Below are 15291 nucleotides of genomic sequence, written 5' to 3' on the forward strand. Positions count from 1 at the left end.
TGTGATCGGACAAATACATTAGGACAAAAATCCAAGGGAAATTTTGTTGGATGTCCGACCGTGTGTACGAACCTTAAGGCTGAATTCACACCTATGCATTTTTGGTGCACACGATCGGAATTTCGGACAACAAATGTTCGATGTGAGCTTGTTTTCGGAAAATCTGACCGTGTGTATGCTCCATCAGACATTTGCTGTCGGAATTTATGACAACAAATGTTTGAGAGCTGGTTCTCAATTTTTCCGACAACAAAAGTTCTTGTTGGAAATTCCTATCGTCTTTAGCCAATTCTGAAGCACCAAAATCCATGCATGTTTGGAATCAATTCGACGCATGCTCGAAATCATTGAACTTTATTTTTCTCGGCTCGTCGTAGTGTTGTACGTGACCGCGTTCTTGACATTCGGAATTTCAGACATTTGTGTGACCGTGTGTATGCAAGACAAGTTCCACGGTTTCGATGTCTGATCGTGTGTACGTGGCATAAGGGTGCATTCACACTTGTGAATGCATCCTGCCTCCGTCTAGGCTGGATTCACACCTATGCATTTTTAGTACTTTTTGCATTTTGCAGATTTGCACTACAGAACATGTTCTATAGGAAACCATGTTAAATAGACTGTAGTGAAAATCTTCAAAATCTTCAGTTTTGCAGAAACACACTATAGTACATTTAACATGGTTTTCTAGTTCACATCTGTGCATTTTATGGAAAGGGATAGGGATTTTTGTTCTGATTTTGGGTTCCACAGACTTGAATGGATCAAAAATGTGTATTGAGAAACATAAAATGCATCTGGAATATCCAAACTGTAACCTGCATAGGTGTGAATCAGGCCTAAGGGTGGATTCACACCTATGCATTTTTTGTGCTTTTTGCATTGTGCACTACAGTCCATTTAACATGGTTTCCAATGGAACACGTTCTATAGTGCAAATCTGTAAAATGCAAAAAGCACTAAAAATGCATAGGTGTGAATTCACCCTTACTGTGAGTAATTTTGTGGTAAGGTAATTCTTACTTATTTCATGTTAATGCAGGACAGGTATTTCCAAACACACTCACTGCACTCCACTTCCTAAATTCATGCTGGCTAGCTTAATTAGTGATTCAATTAAATTCCAGCAATATGACATCTATGCTCCTCCTTGTTACTTCTCCTTCACTGCTACCATCTTCTTTTGATCTTTTTGTATTCTTTAGTGGCCAGGCAAAGATGATGCAAGTTCCGTGCACACCCACAAGATTTACTTAGACCTGTCACTTATTCTAGCATCTGTAAACTGCATGCTTAGTGTACAATTAGGGAACAATTGACAGAATCAAGGAAAAAGATTTTGGGGAAACATTTATTTTGCACAAGGTGGTAAGAGTTTCCATAATTACATCACCCACTCACACATCACAGTGTGCAGAATTGTTCATTTTAGAAGTAAAACATCTGAAGAACAGACATTTCTTTGACACATCTCATTTCTTGGCCTTATTGTCTTTCAAAGGCTTCAATGGAATGCTAACTGCTGACTGACTGTTATTCACAATTGTAATATTAGAACATTAAAGCAGGCAGATTCTTGTAGTACATAGTAGATGGTATATTAAAAGGAGATTGTACAATAAGATTGTATTATTTGGGGTTAGCCTAAGGCAAGCCATAGTTAAAGCGATGGGTTGCAGGAAAGAAAATCACTTGATTTCCGGCCGACAGAGCACAATGGTTACTGCTAGCGGCTATATCCATCAGCAGTAAGCGCATGCAAAAAATCTGATAGACTGGTTGTACTGAAGTTGATAAATGGATCGACTTTAGTAGTACCAGCCTGCCCCTACATTGATCAAATCTCAGCTTGTCCCTGCTGAACCGGCAAATATTCAATCCATCTATGGCTGGCTTAAGGCTAACCATACGCAAATAGTTTTTTCTTGTTGAGCCCATCAGCCAAACAAGACAAATCTAATGTATTCTACTATACAGTACTAACAGCATGGATAGAGGAATCTCCTCTGCTGACTATTGCGTTCATACAGAGGCAACACCCCATCTCGAGCCACATATGGCCAGACAAAGCAAGCTAAACAAATTACTAGTAAACTAGTTTGAAAGTTTAGCAAATTCAACATTCTGCATTAGCGCCCATTCACACCTGCGACAGCCCTTGCTGCACCTCTGAAAAGTGATCACTGGTGCATTGCCTTTTGGAGGGCGGCAGAGTAGCAGCTGCCGCCAGGCATTCAGGAGGTAATAATGCTTCTTGAGTGTCCTTTTTGTAGACAGGAAATGCGCTTTCTATATGTAAATACCGTGCCACAACCAAATCTTTGGCTTGTAGTTGCGGCACAGTAATGTGCAGTTGTGGCATGGCTTTTTTCACTTGCATAGATTGAATTTGGTGGCAGTACTGCCCGCTGAATGTGGCAGTGGGTATAATTTTTGCTATGTCGTGTGCTCGATCCTGAGAAGCTGTATGTTTCCTTTTAGGGCTTGTTCACATGAGGTGCTTTACAGCGGGCCCCATGCAAGTCTGTGTTTTCCCAGCACAGGGATGCACAAGTGTTTTGTGCATCCCTGTGCTCATGTCCTATTAATTTATATTGGGAGAAGTGAATGCATAGACACAGCTGCTGATGAGGGTGAGTGTGGGGGGAGGAGGGATTGCACTTACCCTCATGTCATAGTGGCTGTTTCTGTGCTGCTGCATGTCCCAATAGAAATAAATAGGATGCCGCCACAGAAATGCTCACAACACCTTTGCAATCCCATGCCAAGAAAACACGGGCCAGTGTGGGGCCAGCAGTAAAGTGCCTTGTGTGAACAAACCCTAAGGTGGGCAGTTGGCAGGGTGGGTAAAGCTGCAGCTCAACTGCTTGTTTTTACCCATGCCCATGTGAACAAACTGAATTTGTTATATTTAGCTGTTTTAAAAAGCCTATTTGGAAAGCAATGAGATTACATTTAGAGCATGTAGCAACAAGCGAACACGACTACAGATTTTGTGGGATAAACCAACACCCACCAGGGGGTATTTGCTAAATATGTGTTGTAATAAAAGGATACATAGTATAATAAAGTTGTGAATTCTAGTATTCAAACTTCAAAATCAACAACTTAATGTCTTCAAAACTGTGCAAGGAATCACTTTATAGATTGTTTTTTGACAAGGGAATGTAAGAATACAAATGCTCTTTAAAAACAATGCCATCTCTACTGTAATCAGTCAGACAGTTTTACAGCTTTGCCCTTTACAGATTCTTCTCTGGTAATCTCAAAAGCACATGCCATGTACTGATAAAGTAAAAACATTTCAGGGTCAAGTATTGCCGATACATCACACTACAATATAAATGTATATTTGCACACACTGATGTATTTGTTTGCATGTTTACATTGCCCAAGTAAACGCCTGCTCACAGCTGAGTAGGTTTCCTCAGAGTTCTGCCACCACACATTTCTCAGACACCACAGATTCCTTTGTGCCTCTAATATTACCTGCAGGCCAGGGTCAGAGCTCATGACATTTTACACACAGGTTAATAGGACCACAGTTTTACAGCTTACAGCTCTTAGATAAACTATGTGTGACTTCATATAGACATTATAAAATCCTTGTGTGCTAAATTATTAGGTGTTTTTTTTTTAAGTCTGTTACATTAATGCACGCATGTTAAGACATATTTGTAGCATATTCACATGTGTAGCAGAAACCCAATCAAACAAATGGACTGCCAATTCACTAAAATAGAAAATGCACCGTTATTTCATGTTGTGACCACAATCCACAGTAGCGGGTTACAGTGCTTTGTGTTGTATTCCAATAAATGTACATACTGTAGGTGGTACACAGGCTTAATTATTTGGGGTGCCACTGACAATGAATGACACCGCAACACACATAACACATGTGACACACATAGTCTCACATTGTTTCACACTAGAGAGGTGTGAATAAGCCGTGAGAGGAAGTGGTCCTTGCAAGATGTAAGGCCTAACGTGCTGTTTGCTGCTGTTCTTGTTGACTGGAGTCCAGAAACAAAAAAAAAAGTCCTGGTAGTTCCAGGCCATACCTGAAAACAAGTGGGCAACAAAAAAATCTAAGAGCAGATGAGTGAAAAGAGGGACCAGCCACTAACTTTCTGTTTAGGAAAAAACTTCCACAATCTGGGCTGATTAGTGACAGAGCCAGATGCAGACAGGCAAAACGAAGGATAGTAATATTAGGGCAGCTATATACTGTCCCAAGGTTTGGGAAAAGTTCGGCAAACCCATGGATTTTATGCGGGTTAGCTGCACTTTTTTCGTATACTTCTATGATGTCCCGAGGTTTTGGTACGAATTCAGAAAGCACACCAAAGATGCGGCATGCAGAAGTTTTGGTGCACTTTCTGAAATTGCACCAGAACTGCGGCAACTCATAGAATTCTATGAGATAGTGCAGCTAACCCACATGAAAACTGTAGATTAGCTGCACTTTAGCATTAGCGCAGCAAAAGCGCAGTAGGGAAGTGTGAAGCCAAACTTAAAGTAGTTGTAAAGGCTATATCCATTCTCTGCATTAAGGTAAAAAAAGTTTTTTTACGTGCAGCTCCCCCTAAATACTTACCTGAGCTTGAACATAAACCAGTGCTGTGCCTGAGTTGCTCTCTCTCTTTCTCTCTCTCTCTCTCTCTCTCTCTCTCCTCCCTCACTGGTTTCTGCTGCTGTTAATCAGATCCAATGGGATCACTAGGAAGGCAGGAGGAGCTCGAAGCACAGGCAGGGTCCCCAGAATTGGAGGATCGGATCTGCTCTGTGCAAAACCATTACACAGAGCAGGTAAGTATAACATGTTTTTTTTTTATATTTTTTTTTATTAAAGAATCTTTACAATCAATTTAAACCAGCAGCCAGTCTGGAGCATGGGGGTTAAAACTGCAAATCAACTTTTGCTCAGGATTACAGGTAAAAGCCGAACCCCAGTGAAAATTGTTTGCTTTAGTTCTAGATAGAGTGTGAAAGATTTCGAATCTTTATTTTTGTCCACTTTTGTGACATTTCTCCTTATGTCCTGAATAAATTTACTCCTCTTCTGTTTTTTTTTTTTAGTCAGGTAAAACAAGAAGTGAGGGAAACCCCTCAACAGAGACACATGCTGTTATTAAAAATAATGTTAGCCATACATGCATAGATTTCTGCCTGCAGGCTGACACAAGAGAAATCAAATAGGTTCCTCCATGCATACTACTAAACAGTGCGAAGAGAGCAATCTTCCCTGCTGGCTAGTGTATTTAGACTGTCAGCACCTGCTGCAATCTGAATACTTGAACAGGGACTGTTGACAATTATGCACCTGTCTCCTTTAATTTTAATTGGAGATTGCGTAGCTGGGTGGTGCTGACAGGAATACTTTCAGTTTGAATTTCAGTTTTATTTCAGTTTGAATTGGCCAAAATGTAAGCTGTGTATGGACAGTTTAAAGCAGAATTTAAGTCTGCAATAAATACAGTACCACTGGCAACAAAAGTGAGTACACCCCTAAGTGAAAATGGGCCCAATTAGCCATTTTCCCTCCCCTCCCTCATGTGACTCGTTAGTGTTACAAGATCTCAGGTGTGAATGGGGAACAGGTATGTTAAATGCTTTGTTATCACTCTCACTCTCTCATACTAGTCACTGGAAGTTCAACATGGCACCTTGTGGCAAAGAACTCTCTGAAAAAAAGAATTGTTGCTCTACATAAAGATGACCTAGGCTATAAGAAGATTACCAAGACCCTGATACTGAGCTACAACATTGTGGCCAGTTCCATACAGCGGTTTAACATTACAGGTTCCACTCAGAACAGGTCTCGCCATGGTCAAGCAAAGAAGTTAAGTGCACGTGCTCAGCATCATATCCAGAGGTTGTCTTTGGGAAATAGACATATGAGTGCTGCCAGAATTTCTACAGAGGTTGAAGGGGTGGGGGAATTCAGCCTGTCAGTGCTCAGACCATACGCTGCACACTGCATCAAGTTGGTCTGCATGGCTGTTGTCCCAGAAGGAAGCCTCTTCTAAAGATGATGCGCAAAATAACCTGCAAACATTTTGCTTAAGACAAGCAGACTAAGGACATGAATTACTGGAACCATGTCCTGTTGTCTGATGAGAGCAAGATAAACTTATTTGGTTCAGATGGTGTCAAGTGTGTGTGACGGCAACTAGGTGAGGAGTACAAAGACAAGTGTGTCTTGCCTACAGTCAAGCATGGTGGTGGGAGTGTCATGATCTGGGGCTGCATGAGTGCTGCCAACACTGGGGAGCTACAGTTCATTGGGGGAACCATGAATGCCAACATGTACTGTGACATACTGAAGGAGAGCATGATCCCCCTCCCTTCAGGGACTGGGCCGCAGGGCAGTATTCCAACATGATAAAAACCCCAAGCACACCTCTAAGACAACCACTGTCTTACTAAAGAAGCTAAGGGTAAAGGTGATGGACTGGCCAAGCATGTCTCCAGACCTAAACCCTATTGAGCATCTGTGGGGCATCCTCAAATGAAGGTGGAGGAGCGCAAGGTCTCTAACATCCACCAGTTCTGTGATGTCTTAATGGAGGAGTGGAAGAGGACTCCAGTGGCAACCTGTGAAGCTCTGGTGAACGCCATGCCCAAGATGGTTAAGGCAGTGCTGGAAAAAAAATGGTGGCCACACAAAATATTGACACTTTGGGCCCAATTTGGACATTTCACTTAGGGGTTACTCACTTTTGTTGCTAGCGATTTAGACATTAATGGATGTGTTTAACTTATTTTGAGGGGACAGCAAATTTACACTGTTATACAAGCTGTACACGCACTACTTTACATTGTAGCAAAGTGTAATTGGTTCAGTGTTGTCACATGAAAAGATAGAATTAAATATTTACAAAAATGTGAGGGGTGTACTCACTTTTGTGAGATACTGTACTCTGCTCTAATGGTTCGATGCCCACAAGGTCCCTCACAGCATCTTCTTCTTGGCTTCATCTTAGTGTTGGCCTTTAGCCACTTTGATTGGCCACCGTAGAATGAAGTAACTCCCTCACATTTGCAGAAATTCAGTCAGGGAATGCAAACTGAGCTGTGTGATCAGGCAGGTACATTTATTTTATTGCAAAAAATAGATTTTGTATGTCTTATCTGCAATAAAGAGTCTGTTTGCTTACAGATCAGCATTTAAAATCCAGGGCTGGTGCAAGAATTTTTGACACACTAGGCGTAGCCTCATTTTGCTGCCCCTATTGGCTCTGCCCCTGACTCCACCCCCTTTGTTCTGCGCATGTAACACATGTGACCTACCTGACCATTACACTGACCATTGCACTAACCTACCTCACCACTACTCTGACCTAATTTGACCACTACACTGGCCTGCCTGACACACACACTGATCTACCTGATTCCTACTTCCTACTTCCTATTCGCTACTCACACTGCCTCCCCCTATCCCACACACAAACAGCTTGGTGTATATCGTAGGATCCATCCTTCTCCTTATCGCTTCATTGCCTCATAAAAGGTTAAAATAGGTGGACTTAGCTGAATAAAAAAGTATCACACATTTGATTTTATAACAGGGAATTGTACCTGATAGATCAGTCATCCAAGAGCCAGACCTCAGCAGCTTTGGAAAAGGGAGTAACATAGCATTTAGAATCAAGGAGGTATTGTGCTCATATTTGTTCTAAAATCTTTTAATTTCACTTTCTAATATTAGACATGCCATAGTTGGAATAGTGACTGAGATATTTCTAGGCAAAGCTGTTGCGAGGATGTGATAGATTGGCTGTTAGATCTTAAGAGCGTATTAAGATCTGAGCCGCCTCTACAGTTTCATAGCTTGTGATAAAATTAGTACAGAGTTATTGGCTTCAACAGTTCACTGATGTTCTTTCTGAAAATCCTATATTAAAGTGAACCTGTAAGGGCCAAAATATCAGAGCTGAAATTGCTGACTTGTCTTTAACCCTTCAGAATTTATTTTTTATTTTGTGCGTACATACTAAAATGCAATTTTTTTTCGCATGAAGATGTCATCCAGAAAATGTAAACAAACCATGGTTGTATTGGATATGTTTGCATCCCAATACTGCCATGCCGTAATATTTATGGCCACAGTTAATGGGTTTAAGTTGCAAGCCATTGGTCTGTTATGGCTTTACCACCTAGAAAGTAGCTACTGTTCGAAAAAACATGTAAACAATGAACTCTTAAAAGCTTGAACAAGCCATACTTGTTCCAGTTGTGTTAATCCCTAGGGAGTGAAACAAGGAACCAGATGACAACCATGATGCAGCATCTTTAAAAAAAAAACTGTAATCAAAGGCAGCTCCATTTTTTATATTATCTACGGAGCCAGCGAAGAGTGGAATTTTTTTTTTTTTTTACAAACACATGGCTTATTACTGTAATCGTAAACAATGTATATAGCAGTTCACATTACAAAATAATACATGTCCACTATAGAACAGAATGTTCTGTCTCTACAGTAATTAGAAACTGCAGGATTCCATCATGCCAAATACATTACAGCCAGAGTACTGTTTCAAGACTATTTGGCTGATACTGGGGTACATTTTAAGATGGTTAGCAGCTCCTTAGGGTGTTTCTTAACTTGGAATTTCACTTTATAACCTTCAGACACCTAATTTTTGAACTTTAAGGTAGATCTCAAGTAAACACTAGACTATAAATGATGAGTGCCAAGGTCATACAATTTGCACTGTTTTCATTGCTCAGCTGAACTTAGTCCTTAAACCAACGTGAAACTTTTTTAGTAAATTTTTTACAAAAACTGAAATTGAAGGTGTCTATAGACATTACACTATGGCTAGCTGTGCATGATCTGGTTGCTAAACAATCATTTTTATTTTTACTTACAGAGAGGAGAAAGAAAGTACTAGCAATCTGTCACAGGAAAACAAGAGTAATCTGGGGATCAGTAGTAGACTTACAGTATATGCCAATGGGTCCTTGTATGAAAACAGTTTTTAGATTGACATATTTGTTCACTGTGTATAGAAAGCTATAAAGATAGACACATAGAACAATGCAGATAGACACAGAACTTTTGCGATATTTTGAACTCTCCCTTCAATTCCAGTCTAAATTGTGGTAATAGGAATTGGGAGACACACTTTATATGTCTCATTGCCAGTCAGTGTATGTAACAACAGGAAGGAGTTCAAGCACCTACTCAACTGACATCTGTTAGATTCGGCCCCTGAAGTATGCAGTTACACAGTCTGCATAAATGGTAGGTCTTGGAGATCATGTGAAATACTACAAGAATTGTGCCAGTATGTGTGGGCTCTTATAAGTGCTTGCAGTTCCTCTTTACTACTATCTTAGGGACCTAACATTAATGGTAGGTTTACCTTATGGAACAACTTCGAGGTACATTCCTTCTTAGTGAAGTTATAAAATTATCACCCTGTCCCTCAACAATTCTCTGATCGCTCTTTGCTTTTACTAACACCCCCCTATTTGTCTAGGTGTTCTTGCTGCCCCCTTGTTCTCCCTATGTCCTGATACCTCTAATGGGGGTTTGCAGTAAAAGATTCTGATATTGCAATGACTTCAGACTATTCAATTCCATTTATTAGACGCAGAAGAGCCTGCAGGAAAAACAGAGGGACAGTCTGAACGCTCAGAACAGTCATAGAAACATTAAAGAGAACAATGAGCTTACATTTAGATCAATCCCTAAATGTAAAAATTCCCTACTTATTTTTTTACTGAACACAAGCCAAAACTTGCATTCCAGTGCTTTGGAAACATTGAGTTCCTCCAACAATAAAACAGTGGTTTTCCAAATGTAATACGATTACAATTCTGAAAAATCTCCCAGCAAACTTAAAAAAACAAGAGAACAGGTTAAGACCACATGGGTCTATTGGTTAGACTTAATTTATTTTAGTGAATACAATCCCGTAAGAACAAAGAACTTTTGATCTTTGAGACACAAATCGAATGTGTATTTACTTCTTATAGTACTTATAATACAATATATATTATAATTTATGATACTTCTTCTGACATTTACTGAACTGTGGCAACAATTTTATCCCGGATTTAACATTTAATACTTTACCTGTTGTATTTGATATGCAAATATGTAAATAAAGAATTCATTTTCTAAAAAGGGAGAAATAGTCAATCAGGTGGAGAGTGAAAACTGAGTGAAACTCAGGATCCACAACTAGGGGGGCAGGGAGGCACACACCCCGGGTGACGCATTTAGGGGGGCACTGCTAGGGGCTCTGGCACCCTCAAATGTACTGGGAGGTGCTGCTCTAAGGGTGTCACTTCAACCCGATCAAGTGTAACGACAGGCAGCCAAGGGATACTGCGCAGGCACACTAGAACTAAATTATTCTGCTTCTCCCACCCGCCAGCACTATAGAAAGGCATTCCAGCATGGGAGAGCCCTTGTAGAATTGAAAGGCATTTATTAGGACAAGAAGAGGGGTTTGAGTGCAGAAGGCCCTGAACTAGGAAGTTGGGGTTGGTATGGCAAAAGATTGGGGGGCCTGGGGGGTGCAGAGAAGGCCCTGGACTGGAGTGGCAGAGGCGGCACTGGACTGAGGGGGGTGCGAAGAAGGCCCTGTGCTGGGGGGGATGCAGAGGGGGCCCTGGACTGGGAGATGCAGTGGAGGCCCTGGGCTGAATAGGGGGGGGGGAGGAGGCCACGGACTAGGGGTGTGGCTCAAAAGAGGCCCTGAACTAGGGGGCAGGGCTCAGAGGAGGCCCTGAACTGGGGGTGCAGTGAGGACCTTGGGCTGATGGGGGTGGAGAGAAGGCCCTGGACTGAGGGGGCTGGAGAGGAGGCCCTGACCTAGGGGGGCGCAGAGGAGACCCTGAACTGGAAATGTGTATATAATGCCATGGGCTGGGAGGTAGTGCAGAGGAGGCCGTGGGCTGAGGGGGGTGGTGAAGAGGAGGCCCTGGACTGGGAGGGTGTAGCAGAGGCCCTGAACTGGGGGGGTGCAGAGGAGTCATCTAAATGGGATGGGGGTGCAGAGGAGGCCCTGGACTAGAAAAGGTTTGGCGTGGCAAAGACCCTGGATTAGTAGAGGATGCCCTGGACTAGGAGGGGAATACACAGGTGGTTTTGGACTGGGAGATGCAGAGGAGGCCCTGAACTAGTAAGGGAGTGCAGAGGAGGCCCTGGACTTGAAGGGGAGTACACAGGAGGCCCTGGACTAGAAGGGGGGTACACAGGAGATCCTGTACTGGGGGGGGGCATTCTGTGGAGGCACTGGACTGGGTGATGCAGAGGAGACCCTGGACTAAGGACCTGGATACGGAAGGCAGGGCGCAGAGGAGGCTCTGAACTTGGGGGGGCTGAAGAGGAGGCCTTGGACGTATGAGAGGGGGATAGTGGAAGCCTTCTGGACTAGGAAAGAGGATGCCTGAAGGACCTGCCAGTTTCAGAGAGAAAGAGCCTGTATCTAAAGCCTGGGCTGAGGAAGAGCCTGCCTGGGCCCTGAAGGGTGAGTTCACAACATATATGGGGACATTTATCAATTGTCACAAGTAATGCCAAACAGGAGCAGAGAGACAGGTTGTGTGATAGATGTATTGCTTGTTTGTCTGTACTTATCCTGTGGATTGCAGCAGTGCAGATAGTTTTGCACTCCTGTGACTCGGTTTCAACTGACAGTGGACTGTCAGCTGTGTCACAGAGCCGGTCCAGGCTGGGAAAAGATTGCAACCATATGGTCTGGATCTGCTCACATGCCTGGACCAGCACCCAGCTCAGCCTGGGACAGCCGCTCCTGTCCTCTCCACAGCCCAGTGTTTCAGTGAGAGGGGCGGGGGGTGGGCAGAGCAGAGAGCCAGAGACTGACAGTCACCAGCTCTCTGCTCAGGGAGCACTGAGAACTGAGTGATCTGTGTGTTTTATTGCTCAGTTCTCAGCCTTAGAGCCAGCAGGGGGACAGATGCAGCATCCACCTACAAACAAAATTCCCATACCCGACATCGCCTCTTTCCTGTTATTTGGCCAAAATGACATTTAGGCATCAATCACATGGAGCATATGCATCCAAGCCCAGTGTGATGGCCATGTACCGCATGGGGATACTTGGTGTTCTTTGCATCCCTGTTCAGGCAGTCCAGTCAAAGTCAATTGGAACGCAGCAGCTGCATGGACATAGTCGAATGTCAAAATTTGACACACAGAAGGGAAAGGATGCATGTATCCAAACGCATAGTGTCTGCATTCGGATCTGTGTACCCACTTCTATAGGTGAAGCTCTCTGGTGGATGCAGATGCAGCAAAAAGGGGCTCAGCATAGAGGACCTGTATCAGCACCTGTCTGAATGAGCCTTTAGGAGAATTTATCAAGACTAGAGGAGACAGAACCTGGAACAGCTGTGCATGGCAACCAATTTGAATAAAATGAGTGTGCTGAGGTTTGTACTGTCTGTTACATACTCGCTTGTGGCACAGTCATTAATGCATATGGACACTTAAGCCCCTCCTATTGATGCAATCTGAAAACACCCACACTTTTGGTGCAGCACATACCATTTTTCTTGGGGGAGGGGGGGCTACATGATCAGACCTGACGATTTTACTATTAATATATTTGAAGACTTTTTGGGGGTTTGTCCTAGTATCTTTTGTAATCTCAATCATTTTGAATTTTTGCATCCTTGATTTCCTTTTTACTTATTCTGTTATATTCTTTGTAACATTTAAAAGACAATAGTGTTCCTTCAATTTTATATTTTTTAAAAGCTCTTTTCTTATTATTTATAGCTTTTTTAACTTTGGCCGAGAGCCACATAGGTTTTATTTTTCACAAACAGTCTTTTTGAGATTTCCCATTTCTGTTCTGTGTTCATCAATACCAATATTCCCTCCCAGTCTAATGCCGCGTACAGACGGTCGTTTTTTGTGATGAAATAAAACAACGTTTTATATCATGAAACAAAACAACGTTTTTGAAATTTTAAAAAACGACGTTGCCTACACACCATCGTTTTTTCAAAATGCTCTAGCAAAGCGCGGTTACGTTCAGCACTCTTTTCCATTGAAGTTCGCTTCATACCTTGCTTTTGAGCATGCGCGGGTTTAAAAACGTAATTTTAAACGTCGTTTTAGCTACACACAGTGATTTTTTATGACACAAAAAACGACGTTTTGAAAAACGACACAAAAAATTGAAGCATGCTCAAATTTTTTTTTGGACGTTTTTCAGACGACATAAAACAACATTTTCCCCACACACGGTCATTTTAAATGACGTTTTTAAAAACGTTGTTTTTTTTCATCACATAAAGCGACCGTGTGTACGCAGCATTAGTCTCGGAGAGAAGCCCTTATCCTTGGAAAATGTGCTCTTCTAAAGTTAAGTGTTATTATCTTTCCCGTATGTGTTTTTTGACAGATGTTCCTTTATATCAACATTAGTAATAAGCTCTGCATGGTTTTAGATTAAAGATATAAACAGAAAATATCTTCTCCTGCACTAGTGCGGAGGGCAGTAGTATTTCCTGGTGATATAACTGTAGAGTGATCATGCATGCCCCACTGCTTAGGCTGACTAGGTGAAGTCTGAAATGCTATGAACGAAAGAAGAAGGAAGGCGCGTGGCCTGATGCATGAATCGTTAAAAGAAAGTTTATTATAAACAAATTGATATATACAGAAATAAATAAATGCCTTAATTGTATGGATTTGTACCACCATTTATTTCTTTAATAAAAGTTTATAAACAAAAAAAGAAATAAATACTACATATTCATAAATAAATAACAATGTTATCATTTGATCGAATAATAACAAAAGATGCCCATACAAGGGATAAAATGAATGATTTGCTAACACATTTCAAGGGGTTTCAGGATAAATTATAACATTGTTATTTATTTATGAAAACGTAGTATTTATTTCTGTATATATCAATTTAATACATTTTTGCCCTTTAACTGTTCCATCAGTTCCATCAATTTCCGGGTAGTTAAAATCCACCATTATTATCACTGTCCCAGCCCTTGCAGGCCTTTCCATTTGTGCAAGAAGCTGAGTCTCCACCCCCTCATTAACACTGGGTGGTCTATAACAAACTCCAATGATTAGCTTTAAACCATGCACATCTATATGCAGTTCCACCCATAATGCTTCAGCCATATCACACTCTCCATCAATTAGGCCCTCATTCACACTCCCTTTGAGATCACTTCTCACAAAGAGACAGCCACTGCCACCTTTCCTTTTTACCATGTCTCTCCGAAAGAGTGCATAGCCTGGAATATTAATAGCCCAATCATGTGAGGAATGAAGCCAGGTTTCAGTAATACTGACTACATTATAGCTCTCCTGATGCACCAGAGCTTCCAACTCACCTATTTTTCTTGGCAGGCTTCTGGCATTGGTGAACAAACACTTTAATGCATTATTACATTTTGCTCTGGTGTTTTGCATATCTCTTTTAGTAGTACAAATGGCACTATAATTCAAAATGGTTGTTTGCAACATGGGAACTTTCTTGTCACCTGCTGTAATCCTCCCCCCAATCTAACCCGTATTCTACTCTCCATTAATGTATTCTACTCTCCATTAAAAGCCCCTCCAACTTTGTGGCCATCTTACTTGCCAATAGAGCTGTACCATTCCCATTAAGGTGCAGACCATCCTTACTAAAAAGCCGATAACCGACTAAGAAGTCAGCCCAGTTCTTCAGGAACCCAAATCCCTCTTTCCTACACCAGTTCCTCAGCCACTTGTTTAGTTCCCTAAGCTCCTGCTGCCTTTCAGATGTGGCTCGAGGTACAGCTAGTATTTCAGAGAAAACGACCATGGGGGTTCTTTTTCTCAATCCATTCCCTAAGTCCTTGAAATCGTTTTTTAGGACTCTCCATCTTCCTCTCACTTGGTCATTGGTACCAATGTGTATCATGACCGCTCCCCAGCCCCTCCCAATAATCTGTGATGTGCCAAACCCGAGTGCCCGGTAAACAACACACTGTTCGGCCCCCGGGTCTTTCTGACAGATTACCCTCTCTGTCTTTCTAATAATTGAGTCTCCCACTACCAGCACTTGTCTGACCTTACCTGTATCACCGCTCCCCTCCTTACTGGTCTACAACAGCTGTGTAGCACAAAGAAAAACAATTGCCATGGATTAAAGTATACAATATGTGAATTGAAAGCTTTTTTAGTCTTGGGTAGAATTAGGAGAGCATTGAACCTCTGTTTGATTTTACTGCTTCCTGTTTCCCCACTGGGGAGATTCACCCTCATGGTTGGTTGTGGTGACCATTGTCTCTGGTACAGATAGT

The 15291-nt window shown here is 42.0% G+C and overlaps 1 protein-coding gene across 50 annotated transcripts in view; it reads right to left on the reverse strand.

Moving 5' to 3' along the window:
* Positions 1-15291, reverse strand: part of LOC120926536 (ABI family member 3 binding protein) — a 454839-nt gene that overhangs the window by 350089 nt on the left and 89459 nt on the right. The gene's annotated exons all lie outside the window — the stretch shown is intronic.

Source organism: Rana temporaria, chromosome 2, assembly GCF_905171775.1.
Source record: "Rana temporaria chromosome 2, aRanTem1.1, whole genome shotgun sequence".
Taxonomy (NCBI): Eukaryota; Metazoa; Chordata; class Amphibia; order Anura; family Ranidae; genus Rana; species Rana temporaria.